Raw genomic sequence first — 19076 nt, forward strand, 5'->3', positions numbered from 1 at the left:
TCTATTTTAATGTCAGTATCTTTCAAAGCATTAAAAGCTACTCTTCTCTTAATCAAATCAGTAAAAAAGGAGTAAAATTCCTGAAGGAGACAACCATATATACAGGGGTTTAAAGTTAAGCTACTTTTAAAATGTACTTTATTTATCATCATTAAAATCTAAAAACAATATTACTTACTGCAAAGTTATTCAGGTGCGATTCAGGGGTACATCATACTGTAGCTGACAATGAGATATTAGGATAGGGTTATTTGAATGTTTAAGCACTAGTTTAATTACTGATGACGTTTAGTCCTGGATCACACTTGAATCACCCTAATCATAAAGCTGCAGTGCATTCCACAATTAAGTTTGACTACAACAGAAAAGGGACCTTCAGATTACAAAGATTATAAAGAACTGGCTCCAGAAGTGTGTATGCTGAAAATCCATTCAATATATATATAAAAAAAAAAAAACAGGGACAATTATGAATATATTGGTTGACTGCCTGAAAATTATTTTCAGGCTTAGTTCCAGATAACAGTCTAATAATGGCAGCTCACAAATAGCTTAAGATAAGACCAATGGTAACTTTTTAATACATGTTTTCTATAATCAGCTTGTGGTGTAGTACTACAAAAGCTTTCCTTCTTGAACAATAAATAAGCCTACTAAAGAATGTATCTTTAGACATGCCCACAAAATGAAAGGATAAATAAATTAAAAGCATTTGACCCAACAGCTCACACCTTCTTCAATTATCCAACTTTTGACATCTGAACTAGGATTGGTAAAATTAACAGCCTGTGAGATAATGGGGTGGCTACCCACTGATCAATCTCGTGTCGGTCATCTTCTATTTTAAAATCATAGACGCTATTTTAGATAGAAAAATGTGTTTTGACACTTGACTTTCAACATTAAATCTTTGGAATTACATCTGATGTTTCAAATGGCTCAGCCTGTTTTTAAAGTGGGAGTATACAATGAACTCTGGTAGCTGAGCAACTAAACGTTACCTACGTTTGCTCGACTAACGCAGCATGCATCGATACTGCATGGACACTAGAGTTCATTCACGAGTCAATAAATGTTAAAAACATTGATGTATCTTACCAGGCATGTATCTTATTAGAAGAGATTTGACACAGGATGGTCAGGTAGGAGCCTGAATGAAAGAAAAATGATTTACTGTTTTATACTACATGTAGATTTTGCTGTCAAGTGTTACCTTCGTCATTAAATTTGCTTTAAAGCATACCTACTTGTTATATACATTTTACAACCCCTTACTCTGTTCGTGCAAATCTACTGCTTCACATTGGCTAATAGCATACAGTAAAATGCTCAAAACAATTGAAGTTAAGAGTAGGTTAATTAATCCATATATAATTTGACATATCATATCACCCACCTTAATTAAAATCATTAACCTTCACGCTAATAATGTAAAGCAAAAAACTGTAATTTGGGGCCTAAAACACTTTATTAAGGCTTCAAATTAGAACGGTTAATACCGGCTGATCTCTGGAGGCTAAACTACTGTTGATTTAGATTCACACTGACCTCTGACCAAGGATAACCACACTAAGGCACTGCACCTATCCTGCTTCACAGCATTCCTACATCACCCAGTACTTCTACTTTCAGTAAAAAACACAGCCTAGTGATTTCTGTTGTACAAAAAGGTGTTTTATGAAGCGTTTATTTGTGTTCCTCCATTTAATAAATAAATAAATTTGTGTCTTCATTTACAATATAAGTACACTATAAAGTTAGGACACTTTTAAAAGGCTAAAGCCAAAAAGTTTACACATCTAAAAGATACAAATATCTAAATGTAATATTAACAATGTAACTTAATTATAAATCACTCAGAAAAAGAATTCCAGCGTTACTTTATGGGAATAAGATGGAATTTCTGTTTCTTGAGACAACGGGTACATTACCTTTGCTGTCAAAGCCTCCCTCAGGAATCTCAGTTTAACTTGCAGGAGGCAAGCAGTGCATCAATACGCTCCAAGAATGAGAAAAGCCACTCAGGGTAAAATGAATCTGTTTCATCCCATCATAAATTTATACCAATATGATTTCTTAAATGACACAGCTTCAGACAATGGCAAATCTTTTTAAAAAGCTCTGTGAAAACGAATGACATTTAGCATTCTAACAGTAACCTGTACATAAAACACACCAGAGAAATCCAGAGAAAGTGTATGATCACAATGCTTCAAGACAGAGTAAAAATCATTACCATATACTATAAAAAGTAAAATAAAATCATTCATGTTTTTTCTTAGATTGCTACTTCAAAGCCAATGAACTGAAGAGATACGTGTTTCTTCTTTATGATCTATGCATCAAAGTTTTGCAATAGCTCGTTAAAGCCAAGCTGTTTTAACAATTTCCCACACTGTTTTTGTAACTCTTGAGGTTTTTGTACTTAAATATAAATTTTTACATATTTAAAACAGCAAGGCTGCCTGACACCAAGAAATTCAGACATCTGTATACACTATCAATATACTTTCAAACTTTTAGTGACTTTAAAACCATGCTTAACCTTTTTTTTTTTAATTTAAAAACTGGTTCACACAGTGTTTATAGTGGGTTAACCAACTATATTTAGAGCTGAATTACAGCGGATGAATCGACTGTAGAAGAACAGGTTATATGAAAAGGTTCCTCGAGAAGAAGTTGTAATGCCAACTACACAGCTTCACAAATCAGTAACTTTTAGCTTCTAAGGCTCCCCCAAAGACTTCTATGAAGTTCAGAATTCCATATCATGCTTATGTCCCAGTTTACTTTTTAGTAGAAGGGCACTTTTAATAAAGAGCACATAGTATGCCTCAATTTTATTTATTATTTTTGTACATAAGGTTACATAACTGTAGGAAATAGCTCAAAACACAATGCTCATAACTTTGTTTTATAGATTTACTTTCATAAAACAAAAGGAGGGCAAAGTCTGCACTCACTTCAAAAGGACTACCTCCAGGATGCGATGCTTTTCATAAAATTATATAAAATTGCATTGTACTAGAAGAAATCACCTTTCATTAGCACATTCTATTATGCTTTAATAACCAAGGAAAGAAGTTTACACTTATACTGCCCCTGAAACAATGGTTGTTTCTCATGGCAAAGGAAGCCTAGCGGAGACAAAGGGTTAAGAAAGCTTTATGTATAGTAAGCATTCCCTGTTCAGAGATGTCAAATTTTTTACTGCTCTGCATACATCCAACAGATGTGTTTTATACAGGGGCTTTCCTTGCCCAAGAGCACAGTTCAGTTTGTCCAGTCTACTGTGTGCAATTACAGAATCAATAAAACACCCTTGTCAAACCTTCTGGACTTGTGTCGACATGCAGACAGTAGTCAAAATGACATTTACTTATTTCTGTTATTACCACTGTCAAATATTTTCAGTTTTCATATATAATATATATATATATATATATATTATATACTTATATATATCTAGATATAATATATAGATATATATATATAATTTCAAGATTATGGACTGGCAATACATCAGGAGAACTGTTTTGAATACACTGCATTGTTTTTGAACAGGTATAAGAATCACCTGCAAAACAGTCTTAGGAATTGCCAGTTTCAGACTAAGAGTCTCATATTTCGATCACAAACAGACGGCAGTGTTTTACACAATTTGACCTTTAGACTGGACAAAGATTTGGCCAAAATGTAAGATAAAGTGATAATGCACCTTCAGGGAACAGAAAAAAAAGTATTATATTAAAAGAAGAAAAAAAAAGCATTAGTAAAATTGTGTCAACACTAGGTGTTATTATTGTGAGGTAAAAAGGTTCAATTAAGATGAACCGCAAGTTGCGGAAGGATTAGACAAGTGAAACTTGTTTTCCTTAGGTCAGGACATTTTGTTTGCATTTAATTCAGTCACCCACATTTACAATAGCCTGTGGCAAGTACACCTAGCCCACTTGAATATTTTATACATAATTGTTGGCAATAAACACATCTGATTTAAGCTAACGTTGATCCCTGCCTTCAAACCCTATACAGGAACTTCCTATGATCATGCATTAACAGAGTAGTCCAAGTCCAGGCATGTTACACAATACTTTCTCCAAGCACAGTCGATGGTCTGAAACAATCAGGTTGTCTTCTATTTTTTTTTTTTGTCAAATGATCAAACTGGGGGGGAGGGGACAGCACATCCTGCGTGAAACCACATCCTGAACAAACATCACCACGACTCACTGTAAATAAATACTCTCTCCTTGCAGCACTTCCCTCAACTGTCACTGCCTTGGCTCCAATCACCTTCAAGTCCAAACAGGAAAGCAGAGAAAAGCAAGCGAGATGGCAGATATGGGGTTTAATTTGCTTTTCGCTGCAGTTTTCAATGGTGGTGCGTTTCCGATTCTCCGGGATTGCCAGCTGCCTGGAATCACTCCTGTGCCCTTGTCTCTTCCTGTCACCCTTTATTATTGTATTAATATGGACAAGCCCATAAACTACTTTGTGTTACCATTAGATGCAACTTGACCCTTTTATAAAGCACAGCCAGCAAATAAATCTAAAAGCATTCCCATAAAGAGCTGTATCGGATGTGTACATTAGTTACCTGCGAACTACTTAACTGTGTAGCACCTAACAAAGAGCAAAAGTTTAATGAAACAAAACATCTTGGTTCTGAATTTACTCTAGGTAGTGTACAGAATGGAACCAGCAACTAGTTAAAAAAAGAAGACAGACAATCTGAAAACACGACCTTCCCATTTCCACACCACTACTGTAATAAGAACACCCCACACACACATTTGTTTATACATAAACAGGTTGCCAATTCTTAAGGGTATTATTTTATGGTTTCCAATACTTTTCCCAGTGAAAGTGTATTTTAAAAACAGCTTAATGTTATGAATAAACAGTTGCCCTCTGTTTAGCTGATGCAGTAATACAAAGTGCAGAGGCACTGTATAATGTAGGAATGAAAAAAATACAAGTTAATAAATATACAGTAGTTTAAAACAGGTCAGCTTTAAATAATTATTTACACCCACATAAAAAAAAAAAAAAAAAAAAAAAATGTCTTTCTATCTGGTCTCAAGGAACCCCAACCCACCCCCCACCCCCCATGAAACATTAGAATTAGGGCTCTATTTTTTATTTATTTTTTTGACACGTGGTCTAAAAATAGATATTTCACAATTAAAAATAATATTTATTAAAAGCAGAAAAAAAATAGTGTTGCCACATTTAAAATTGATTATTTTCCTCTCCAGTTGTTATACAACAAATTTAATGTGAAGTCTGTGAAATAAATCCAGCCTTATTATAACATGTTAGGCATACTTAACAATCCAGATTAACCTTTACTAACCAACAAAACAAAACAAAACATCTCAAATCATCTTTTATTGTTCTGACATTGTCTGGATGTTGCAGGTTTGCCCAGAAACTCAGTTCGTCCTAGTGTGCATGTGTTTTATTTATTTATTTTTATTTTTAGTACAAATCAGTATTACCAATAAGCTTCCTTTATCAGAAATTACATGATAACACAATAACAGAAAAGTGAAACCGAGAAAGTCTGATATTTTTTGAAGCTTTAATTTTTCCTGCTCTCACTTGTGACATTTTCTTCCCCTGGAGAGACAAGATAAACTGCTGTCATAAATGGGTGACTTTTCTTATCAAATGACAGACTTCATTCTCCATGGCAACCAAAATTCAAGGTACATGTGAATTAAAGCTACACTTAAGAGGCTTTTTTTTTTTTTTGCACGTTAAAAGGAATGTAAATGACATGCTAGTTAGGTAAGACGGCTTTGCTTTATTGTAGCTGTTGACAAAGCTCTTCACTGGATACATTAAAGTGACAATATCCTGTATTATCAGAAACAAAGAGAGCCCAATAATGCAGTCAATCTATGTCCCTAATTAGTAATGACTGTAGTGCACATAAAAACCTAGCAGGTATTATGATATGCTGAAAGGGAAAAACTTGGAAGCTTTGAGATACAAGACCCATCCCATTTTCCTTTAACTTTCCAAAAATCATATTTTTTAATCTGACAACTGAGTGGTAGACCAAATTTAATTAAAAAAAAAAATGATTTGGGTACTAAAACAGTGTTCAAGCTTATTTTCTACAACATTCTGAAACACAAACAATACTTGTTATAGTCACTTAAGGATAGGTTATGACAGAAAGTACATTATAAATAATATTTGGAAGTTGCTTACAAGAACAACAGGTGACAGTGTTATAAGGACACACAACTAATGCATTTGAGAAACCTTATAATTACTTAATAACCGAACATGAAGTAACGCTAGTAACACGTCCTTAAATTTTGTACTAATCCTTGTTAATAACATCAGGACCGTTAATAATACATTTATTAAACCTCTGTCTTGAGATTTGTTAAAACACCATCAAGTCGGGTCTCACGAGTGGCACATTCGGTAAAGGCACACCGCGGGGAGTGCAGGGTGCTCCCTATAGCCTGGAGGTCGCTGGTTCAAGTGCAGACTATTCCACTGCCGACCGTGGCTGGGAGTTTTAAGGAGGCGGTTCACAATTGGCCAAGCGCCCGGGAGGGGGAGGGCTTAGGTCAGCCAGGGTGTCCTTGGCTCACCGCGCATCAGCGACCCCTGTAGACTGGCCGGGCACCTGCGGGCTTGCCTGTAAGATACCCAGAGCTGCGTTGTCCTCCGACGCTGCAGCTCTGGGATGGCTGCATGGTGGGCCTGCAGAATGAAAAGAAGAGGTCGGCTGACAGCACACGTTTTGGAGCATGTGCTCGTCTTTGCCGCTCCCAACTCAGCGCAGGGGTGGTAGCGGTGAGCTGAGCCTAAACTACAATTGGATATTTGGAGAAAAACATGGGTAAAATCAATTGGCAACTACTACATTTAAAAAAAAAAAAAAAAATTTAAAATCACCATCAAGTGACAGATTGGGGGATATAGTGCAAACCATAAAGTCCTTAACAATTGTAGATTCATATAAATCGTACATATACTGTAATACTTTCATAGCAACCATATGTTTTCGTCAGCTTTCTGAAGATAAGCTTCAACAAATTCTAAATGAAAAAGGCGCTGAAAACAAAAGTTGCAATAAAAACACACCTTGCCTTCCTTCAGCAGTATCTCTACTCCTTAAACAAAGGCGCAGACACCATGTAGAATTACGAGACCCCATACCTGAACAGTTCTGTAAGAGTTCTACGCTGTTGTTCGGAAACGTAATGCAGATGAAGCGGTCATTCAAGGTTTAAGGAGGCACATATGGACTGGATATTTGGGGTTTTGTGTCCAGAGGACAATATAATCCCATCAGACAATATATCCCCCTCCGAGATAATAGTTTTTCACTATACGCCTCAACCCCAGTCCATATTTGTAAAATATATGCTTTATATAAAAGAACAATGCATGGGGTAGTGTGTGATATGAGAATTTAATGCCTACCAGAAGGGTGCGATGCTACATTATCCAAGCATCCCACCCCGGGGGTGGGCATTAAATTCTCATTTATCACACACAACAGTATTTTTTATAATCTCTGGGGAGCTTTTTTTTTTTTTTTTTCCTGCCAGAGCTAGAGAAGACAGCAACTATTTGAGATATGGTTAGAATTCCTTAAAGTTTGACAGCTCGCGATCTGTTGCTGGTTATTACGGGAAATATTAACTGGATGAGCCCATTGGAAAACATTGCTCACCAGTTACTATAAATAGATTACACTAAAATCTCACTGAATTTGAATTATTTTGGGTTCTATATGCATATCAACTGGACTTCAACAAGAGAACTCTACCCAACTCTATCTGACACAGTAGTAGTACAGGTAGTACAGGTATTCAATGAAAACCTATATTTAACAAAATGCTGCAAGGAGCTTGCTATGTTAAATCACCATGGTTTCCCTTTCATTCTGACAATGAAGCCGTTCACTTTGTGCTCGCTTCTTGCATAGGGTGCACAGGTTTCAGCATCAACACACATCACAGGCTGGAAGCATAATACAATATTCTCTACATTAAAATCCCATCGAAATATCATATTAATACTATGCAAAAAGATACGTTTGCCTAATTGACTCGACATTATATTACAGAAGCCTAAAATCCCAATTATATAAAACAAGAAAGGTGCACTGAAAAAAAGGTCGGCCAAAATCTGTGAGCGAAGGCTTCTTCCAATTGTGATAACCCTTTGACTGAGCGTCTGTACTCTGTAACCATGGTGGAATTTATTTCTTTTGACTTTGTATTCTTGTAGGATTCACTGAGTCGTCTCCTTTTGGCAGGATTTGCAAAAATGTGTGAAGCAACAGATCACACTTGACTTGATCAGATTACAATGTCCTTGTTCTTCCACCAGCACTTTCACTACAGCGACTACCTCATAGAACTAAAATAACACACTAAACTAAGAAAGCAATCTTTAAAATGACCCATTTAATGATAATTGTAAACTAGAAGACATATTTTCTATTTATAAGGCATTTAAAAAAGATATTCTGTCTGCATAACAAATAGCTACTACACTGTAGCCAAGAAAGTCTATTTTTTATACTGTTTATAAACAAATGGTTTTACATACAGCACTTCCTGTGTACCTTGTGTCATGTAAAATCAAATACAAAATAAAAAAAGGCCTTAACAGGGAGTATACAATAACAACTATCTACTGTATACAAGCAAGGCAATAACAGCAATACTTTTGTTTTTAGTAATGAAAATAGTTCTTATGAAAATATTAGAATCTCAATACATTTCACAGTACCTCAAAAACTTTTTACCACGTGCATTTTTACAACTACCATACTCCATCTGGAGCAACACAAACGTGCAAAAATTATTCCTGTCAAATAGAAACCATCACAGCATAAAAACAGCTGTGTATGTATCTGTGGTTTAGTCTTACAACATACACTTCACAACAGAAAACCTACCAAAGAAGTGAATTTGAGCACATAGAATTATTCTATTATGTACTGCGTGAAATACTATGTAAAGTGAGCTACTGTTTGAAGCCCCCCCACCCACCACCCCCCAGGTACAAATCTGTCACACTGCCTATTTGCTAACTGCAACAAATGTGTGTGCAAAGTTCTCCATTCACACTTCTCTGCACAAATCAAATGACTGCAAGCCAATATTATGACCAATGCTAGCCTTAAGAGAAATCCTTTTACTGCCTTCTATCCCATTTCTACATTAAAAAAATAAATAAATAAAAATTGCAAAATATCAGTTTACATATTCTTGCCTGAAGGGCTTCATATGGAAATGTGTGGGAGCCCTTGTGTGGGTGTGAAAGACCCTGCTGCCCTTAGGACCTTCTTGTAAACGAGAGCCTTAGTATTTTTTTTAAGGCTATCCTAGTACAAAACTGTAAAATTAATGAATATAATCTTTAAAAAAGCTTGAACAAATGTGATCGCAAGCCACTACTGCATATTCTGCATAACTGATTTACAACAGATAATTGCACAATTAAAATAATTCCCCACATCTATCTGTCAAACTGATCTAATCCACTTTACAAAAAGAACACACACACATACAACGTAAGATTCCTCAGGCCAAAAACTCAGAAAACAGAAACCTAAAAAAATAAACATTATTTGAATAAGAGAGAAAAAACACAGACCAAAAATTACACATTTTAAAACAGAACAAAAATCTAAAGTGACAGAAATTGTATTGAGGGTTTGCCTAAAATAATTTCTTGGCCAGCAGCAACATTTTTTGCAGATGCATTAGGCGTGTGAACATTACAAAATCTGGTCAGACTGATCATTATTATAGCTTTGTGAAGTTTATATTCTACAGTCTTTGCCAAGGACAAATGTTAAGGTCAAATCTTATTTTTGAATAAATGTTACCGGGATGTTATGTTTTTACCCACTGATTGATGTCCTACTTTTTCATGTTGAGATGGTTTAGCTCATTCTGAGGAGCAGGATTTTGTGTTAAAAATAATCAGTAACTTTAAGAACAGTTTTTTTTTTTTTTTTTTTTTTTTTTCTGGGAAAGACTGTCACCTAGTTACAATATGCACTAGGCTAGATACACTAGGCACATAGGCTGGAGCCCAGCGCACATACAGTGTACAGGTGCTACATGTGTTCTCGTTTGAATGCTTGTAACTTATGAACCCGTTGTTAAATTGATCTGAAAAGGTGTATAGCATAAAAGGTGTGGGGGACTAAACACACAGGTGTTATAACAATTGGTTCCATCAAAACCCTAAATACCCACACATTGGCTATTAATAGGTTGAAGAGCATATGATCTCATTTTTGACATTTGCTTTCATCAGACAGGTTCCTGCCACACAACCGGGATAGATGTCCTGACATGCAGTGCATAATTCTCCCCCTCCCCAACACAAAATAACAATTGTCACCTGCAGCGGAATTCATTAAACCAATGTTAATGTCTCCTTTTTCTAATGTAATTCTTATAATTGAAATTTAATTCTCCTACAATATTTGGTAGATTTTTAATTGACATTTGTTATAATTAATTGCTCAGAATTACAGCATTAACAGAGAACTTAAAAACCAAACTTGACACAGAGATTGGATAAAGGCTGCAGTGAGGTGCCTGCTGGGACTGTATCCTCCCCTCCCCCGCCCCTCCTGCTGGTCCAAGGTGGGGGAAGATGGACTCTTCCTTAGAGTCATGAATTTAATTACGGACTGTATAGATTCCATTACCTCCTCACAAATGTCATGTTCATTTTCGATCATCCGCGACACCACACTGGCAACGGGCCAACCAACTGTGTGGAAAGTATTCAGCCAATTACTGTATACAAAATGGGACAAATACCCACAAGGATGTTAAATAAAACATTTTTAAAAAGCATCTCAAAAGATACAAAATTCAGATGACACAAACTTCATAAAGAGAACAAATAAGAGATCAGACCTACTGGCATATTCTGGCAACCCAGGGCAATTTTTTCTTCATCTTTCAATTTGGATTGCCATGTTCATTGTATTAAACATTGCATTCAAGCACCACACTGATAATAAGTTAAATTGTAGAGCTATAGTTTTATACACTACACATTTTACCAATTCCCAGCACATTTAAAATCAATTTCATTATTAATGATTTATTTTTTTATTTTTTTACCTTTTTAATGGCTTATATTCATGCACAACAAAAGTGAATTCCTAAGGAGGTTTGTTAAATGTTTTGCAACATGTGTACTTATTATATATATATATATATATATATATATATATATATATATATATATCTATATATATATTTAAACCTTTTCAAAGTAATATTGCATGGACTGGGTGTTAAATTTTTAAAAAAAATTAAAAGATCATATAAACACACGCTGTCAACATCCCGGTCTGTACGCAAAGGATGGCGCCTCCACAGTGAAGTCAACTCTTTTGTTAACAAAAAGCGTGCACTGTGTAATTATGCCTTTGAAACGAAAATCATTTTACGTTTACAACAAAAAAAAAAAATTAATTGAGGATCTGATAAACTTTTCATGTCGGGTTGATTTGGAATAAAAGCTCAGTTTGGGATTCTTGTATGTTGGATTAGATTTGGTGCTCTTTGAAACGATTCATGTCATTCACTTTGAATAAAAGTTCCTTCAATTTGGGATTATAGATATATATATATATATATATATATAAACCAGTCAAAAGTTTGAGTACACCTGCTTGAAACCAGGTTTTTCATGATTATCTATGCTTTTAACTCTACAAACTTGTCTATAAACACTTAATACTTCATTATATGATACGTGTACTTATACAAGCTGAAAAATCATAAGTGAATTGCATTCAAAAATTAAATTTTTAAATGAAAATGTAAATCTTGTCAAGTTTAATGAAATGGTCACCCAAAGGAAGGAGATTTCAATCTGAAATCCTAGTCAGTCAAAAGTCTGAAATGTGTATAACACGGTGTTAGAACACTGGCCTAAGTATAAGAGTGTCTTTGTCAGATGTTCTCTGAGTTAACTAGCATGTTACCTAATTAACCTTTTGTCACCAATTATTGTTAACAGGTGATTACTATAAATAAAGCATAGGCATAAGTTTGTCATTCCTGAATGTAAGGGAGCAGAAAATTGCAAAATACGCTCAGTTAAGCAAAGAAAAAAAGTCAGTCTACAATTACTTGAAGAAATGAAGGTCAATCGTTAAGACAAATCGCAAGAGCCTTTGCAAGTTCCTGTAACTGCTGTAGCCAAGACCATCAAACGATTTGAAGAAACTGGCACTCATGAGGACCAAACAAGGTCAGGCAGGCCAAGGGTGACCTCAGAATCAGAGAACAAGTTCATTCGAGTCACAAGTCTGCGAAACTGACGAGTAACTTCCCCTGAAATATAAGCTCAGCTAAATGCTTCTAGAAGTACAGATGTTCCAACATCAACTGTTCAGAGGAGGTTGCGTGAAGCTTGCCTAACTGGAAGAATTGCTGCAAAGAAACCATTGTTAAGAGTGCAGAATAAGAGGAAGAGATTTGCCTGGGCCAAAAAACACAGAAACTGGACGTTTGAGGAGTGGAAGTTGGTCTTATGGACCGATAAGTCAAAATCTGAAATATCTGGGTCCAACCGTCAAGTATTTGTAAGATGCAGAGAGGGTGAGCGCTTGAGTTCTGCATGTGCTGTTCCCACTGTCAAGCATGGAGAAGGCAGTGTCATGGTCTGGGGTTGCTTTGCTGGTGACAGAGTTGGTGATCTTTACCAAGTCCATGGCCAGCTCAACAAGCATGGATATCATAGCATACTTCAGAGGCATGCCATTCCATCAGGATTACGGCTAGTTGGGCAGTCCTTCATTCTTCAGCAAGATAATGACCCGAAACACACCTCAAAATTGTGCAAGAACTATCTGGTGAAGAAGGAAAGTGAAGGACAACTCAATCTAATGTTCCTGGCCTGCCCAGTCTCCAGACCTCAATCCCATAGAACTTGTATGGGACGAATTTCAAGTATTTACAGAAACATATACGACTTATCAATTATGAAAAAAACCTAGTTTCCAGCAAGTGTACTCAAACATATACGCATTACTTAGATTGGAGTCTTAACATGAAACAACTGTGCACAGTGATTGATTTACAGCAATCCTTGATTCCATACAGTAGACAGGTATTTGGGTGGTGCATTTGCATTCAGTGTTACAGCTATAGCTGCTGCACACACTGGTGAGTGAGTGTTGGGTGTGTGTTAAAATTTCTCTTATTTAATCCTGCTTGAGTGATGAAGTAACTGCTTTCCACCCTGCAGGACTGTATGCAAGTCCTCTCTTGGTGAAAGACTTTGTCAGTATATGATGACACCCAGTTTTTCAGGTGCAGCACACCAGTGATGTAATACAATTGTGTCTTTTACTGCAGGCTGTATTGGTGTGGACCACTGTCCAGCTAGTTTCTTTTTACTGTGGCATGTATGATAAATGCAATTGTTTGTAGAACAAGTTTGGGTGTTTGTAATAAATACAATGGTGTAGATGTAGGAATCTTTTGTTCCAGTGCAAAGCTGAAAAAAAATGTAACCGGTAATAAACAACTTAAATTATACATGTCACAATGTTTCCTACTTGTCTCGTAACATTACCAGTGTATTTCTCTTTTTGCAAAATAAAGAGCATGTACATTGCACTAGTGAAAAATCTTAGAAAAGCGTAATACATTTATCTGTAAGCTAACGTTTCCACATATGTCTATGTAGAGTTTATATTTTGCTTACCTTTCTTACTTTTCTAGGTAAAATGGACATTCCACCAATTCAGTGAGAACCAAGTGTGAACCCTACTGGACTTGAAGTCTTCACATCAGGAAACGGACGTGAAGAGAAGATCACCTGATACTGAAACACAGAAATATATATGGTGGTAAAAACATTCAAAACTATCAAAGTAGAAAAAGTGAAATGGAATTCATTATGACAGTTAAATCATAATTAAATCATTTTTAAGTTAAATTACAAAACAACAGCAAACACAGTAATGCTTACATGAACGTTTTGTGGTTTGTTTTAAGATGCATGCATCTTTTTGTCTAATTGGCTTTTTTGCTATTTTCTTTTTTTGATTTCTATCTGCAAAATATGTCAGAAAATACAGATCTAAAATGGATAAGGCTTTCAAGGTGAAAATATGGAACTCTAAAAAGGCAAATGTGGAAAATTTAGAACTACAGGTATTTAAATATTTAACAAGGGGTCTTTTTTCTTAGTCAATATGTTATAAATTACTCAAGTGTCATATGTGCTCTGGGCACACAGGTGATTCGGAAAAAAAAGGTTTCGTAATAAAAAAAAAAAAATTAAGAATTAAGAAATACACCGCTTTCTACACTCTGATTTTTGTAGGGTACTTCACTTTAAACGTTTGTATCACAACATTGTTTGTACAATACATACAACCTATTTTAAAACATTCACTCATATGTTTTTTTAATTAAAAAAAAAAAAAAAAATTATATATATATATATATATATATAAGTTAAAGGAATTTAAACCTCAGTTTTAAAAGGTGGGGAAAGTACCACAATGCTAATCTATGAAGCCAACAATGACGGGAGTCTCGTCGCATGGAATAAATTATGACAAATAAAGAAAAAAAAACGTGACCAATCAAAACCACATAATAATGACACACATCTTCCCGTCCCTTATCTCTAGACCCAAATACGTCATAATTTATCACTCATTTTATAGATGTTCTAAACTTTCAGAATGAACAAAAAAAAGTAAGATCTCACAATAGAAGCATGCATAAGCAACAACAGAGCAATCTTGATGCTGATCACGAATGTTAAGAATGCTGATAAAATGGAATTTGTTGCATGACAGCAGTGTAAACGTCGCAAACATTGAACATCAGCCTACACACATGTACCTAAAAAATGACTCCTAACAACAAATAACTAGAATGATAAAACACATGAAACCCAAGCAAATCCGAATGTGCAATTATGTGTTTGAAAGGTTTCATAGTTGGATATTTTAATAGTTATACAATGGTTTGACCTCCATAGGTGTGTATATTTGTCAGTACAAAAAGTTAGGTGTGTATATTTAACAAAATAGTATATATATATATATATATATATATATATATATATATATATATATATATATATATATATATATATATATATATATATATATATATATATATATATATATATATATATATATTGGCGTATTTTTCGATAAAACCTTTCAAAATCTTCTTCTTGGGAACAGGTGAAACGATTGATCTGAAACTTGGCATACATCATCAGCATCCAAACCGACATCAAGTTTGCGAAGCAGAAGTTGCAGTGATAAATTTTAATGTCTAACAAACTGCTTTGTCCAACAAACTCCAAACTTGGTAGTTATTGTCCCAATAACAATGGAATACAAATATGTGAAAATAGTGATGTTTTATAAACAAAAATGGCCGTTTGACGCACTCTTTTAGAAATTTTTTGAAATCATCTTCTTGGGAACTGGTGAAGTGATTGATCTGACACTTTGCATATATAATCAGCATCCAAACCCGCAACTCGAAACTTCACAAGCCTCATCCTTGACACTGTAGCAATACAACTGACTTTTAAGAAACTCACATTAACCTCTTACGCTCCACTGTTCCACAGGCGGAACATGGTACTGCAATTACAGATTATATTTCAAAAATCGTCTGTAATATTATTACAAAAGCAAAACAGCAAAAAAAACCTGACCCTCAATATAAAAAACGTTGTTTTCCTACCGTCAAACTGCGAAGGAATTTTTTGAATTCGCCATTTCACCGCTGAGATATTCCCTCCGCAACGTGTCTAGTACCTCACGGTTCAAAAACAACTCCGATCGACTAGCTGGGCGTTTCGCTGCTCTGGCCTTACATGTATCTGTTGATGGTGAAATCTCCCTGATCACGTTGTAGGGGAGGTCTTAAGCTGTCCAATCATACCTTGACTTTGTTTGTAGCCTAATCCATTGAAGAGTAATCGATGCGCGTATGTAAACAAGACACATTTACAAGCTAGAGCGCAGCGTTATGCAGATAGGATCAAGGTTTCTTACCGTTTTCTGATCATTTTTCAATTTGTAAAATCGAACGAAATGGCGAGCAGTGTTCCAAAGCATCCCAAAAGAAGTTGATTCAGTCTTTTTGAAGTCTTGGAGGAGATGGATAATAGTGAAAAAGACGGTGAAAATGATCAACTTTCTGGGTTGGTCAGCGTCTGTGAAGCAGCATTTGAAGATGGATTGGAGCCTCTTCAGGATTTGTAAGTATAATGGATCCACACTACATTTATTATTATTATTATTATTATTATTTGTAATTTTCAACATGCATTTTTACTATAAATGTTATTAGAAAATGCAACCATTTCACTCTCAAGGGGCACATAGAAATAACTTTTTTTTTTTTTTTAACAATTTTTATTGCATAGTAAAGAGCAACACCATGTCTCATCTGTGCTGTGCTGCTGTATACAGCCTCTGATCTTTACGACACAATACAAGTTGCAAGAAGTAATTGTTGCTTCCCGGCCGTCTTTATTAATTTCTCATTGACGCTCATTGATTTAGATTATTGCATGGGAGTGTTTAGCAAACTTTTTTTATATTTCCATGATTACAAGGAGTGATGTTACTCACCTAGAGACAGTGTAGGTTTTTTAGCCTTTCAAGATAAGCTGTCTGCCTGCTCCAACGATCACTCACTCAGTTCCTTTGTTTGTCACATGTCAATCAAAGTAAAGATGAAAGGAACTGAGGTGTTTTCAGTCTGGCAGCCTGATTTAGAGCAGCAAAGGTGTCTGCAATCTTATTATTATTATTACTATTATTACTGTAGACATTTAGCAGATGCCTTTATCCAATAATTAACATATGTTCACCTGTCAGCAGTGCTTGAATGAAAAAAAAATCTCCTCATTACTTTGCTTTTTGACATTTACATACTTTCAAGCAAGTGAGTAACAAAAATAGTCAGGTACTGAAAATTCAGAGCTACACCAAAAAATCTCAGTAGCAACATTCTCCTGCACAAACACACAGTTATGTGAGAGCAATGTGCCTGACAGTTGTGGCATATGAACTGAGAGTATCTGTCATGCATACTCATCATGGATACATTTCTGGCACCCCAGAGCTCTCCAAAAAGGCCACTTTTTGAATGAAATATTGGACAAATAAGTAAAAAAGAGGATTACAAAATCTAATTCATGTGGCAACGTATAGCATGTGAGGTGCCAGAAGGTAACCTCAGTTTTAGAACTTGCTCAAGAAAATAGTGTATGACTGGCCATAAAGATTTACACAATATATATTTTTGGAGATGTTTGGAGACCCTTGGGCTTAGCTTTGTAAAAACTCATGTAGAATTTTGATTTGAAAATCTGTCTCTCTTCATGTGCTACAAGGTGAAAACATGACAATAGAATATAAACAAATGAAAAGCGTTTCTTGTTTTTTATGGGGGTTTTTCTGGATATCTCCTTCCAGTGTGGTACTGAGTAAGACTTATATGAAATCTGAGGTTTTAGTCCTAATGGCCTTGAATTCAAGCCCTGAACCATGTCTGTGCTGTCTATACTTTGGAAGATAATGTGATTTATTTAAGGCCATGGCCCTCCAGGTGGAAATAGCCTGTGGGAGGCTGGGGGTTTAACAGGTTAAACAAGACGGCTGCCTGACGCATTTTTGAAAAAAAAAAAAAAAAATTTTCAAAATCTTCTGTGGAACAGTTGAAGTTACTGATTTTAAACTTGGCACATTGAGAACTAAACACGCTTAGACGGGTACTGATACTGGGGCTTGGAAGCCATAAAACTGCCTGGCAGGTCTAGTTTATATTTGACTTTTTAGCCAATTACAATACAGACAAATCTTATAAGCATGTAGGGCAATAAAACCCTAAAGTTTAAAACGGAACCCTTTTTGCCGTTTTGAAGATACCGTTACCATAAACTGGACTGACAGGATGGCTGCCAGATCAGGACACACACCGCTCTGGTGTGTGCTGTATATTATACCTGCTTCGTTTGCAGTTTGGTTAACAAATAATCTCAGCCACACTCTAAGCAATACATCCTGAGGGGATGGCAGGCACGAGTGATCTGTTGCCACCAGGGCTGCAGTCAATTCCTGCTTTTCAATTCCTTTTTAAAATCAATTCCAAATTCTAATTCTAATTCCCATGCCCATTCACTTTTAATCAATTCCAACGCATCACTGGACAAAACTGCAATTAGCAGTATGCTGGTATAATGAGCTTCTCACAGTGGCAACAAATTACTTAAATTAAAGTCACTGTTAGTCAATTATATTGTCTTCAAATGAAATCAGCTGAATAATCACAGCAAGGCCAAACAGGAGAAGGCCATCTTTAGAGCCTGGAGGAAGAGCTATACTCAGCCATGGATTCCCCAAGGTTTCTCCAAGTAGGGTTTTTTTTTCCTTACCGGAGTGCCGAGAGGTTAGTATTTATTTACTGCAGGGTGCGTGGCGTGGCAGACTGGAGAGGCTGGGTTCTCCCATTTCATGCTTGGGGGGGGGGGCGTGTCTCAGTTGTTTACTTTGCATTCGCCAATTTCTCATTTTTGGGGAGTTGGTGGCATTACGCCACTGCAGATGTTGTGTTAACCATTCATCATCTTCATTTTATCCAGTCATGGTTTGGCAGCTTTGTCTGAGGGGGGGAGAGGGGCTGGCACTACGAATCACTTCCCATCTGTGGCACTAAATGCCATGATGCCATTGTGTATTTGCTAGTCGGCCAGCATTGCTGATAGCTGTTAGCACCCGTGGAAAAAGGTCTCTGGCCAAATTCAAATTCATCACCCGTCATTAATTTGTCTGTTCAATTGCAATTTAAATCATCCACATCGTGGATTCTCCGTCCGGAACAGGCGAGATCTAGACAGCGGTTGAAGTTGATACGCCCCCTGCAGGCGAACAGGATTTATTTACATATCAACACACTGAACAGCTCACGTGACACTACCAGCAATGGCAGCGCACGGAGCACATACAACACGTGTACGAAGACTTTGGTAGGATCTGTGAACTA

At 36.0% G+C, this 19076-nt stretch overlaps 1 protein-coding gene across 5 annotated transcripts in view; it reads right to left on the bottom strand.

The window, feature by feature from the left end:
- LOC121298217 (forkhead box protein P1-like) overlaps positions 1–19076 on the bottom strand; it is a 157453-nt gene that overhangs the window by 120181 nt on the left and 18196 nt on the right. For 3 of the 5 annotated variants that reach the window (XM_041225189.1, XM_041225187.1, XM_041225188.1), the window contains exon 2: positions 13747–13866. The gene's annotated coding sequence lies outside the window, so the exon portion shown is untranslated. Of the gene's footprint in view, positions 1–1098; positions 1151–13746; positions 13867–19076 lie in introns of all 5 variants that reach the window. The other 2 variants (XM_041225196.1, XM_041225192.1) reach the window with 1 other exon arrangement.

Source organism: Polyodon spathula, chromosome 23 (genome assembly GCF_017654505.1).
Source record: "Polyodon spathula isolate WHYD16114869_AA chromosome 23, ASM1765450v1, whole genome shotgun sequence".
NCBI lineage: Eukaryota > Metazoa > Chordata > Actinopteri > Acipenseriformes > Polyodontidae > Polyodon > Polyodon spathula.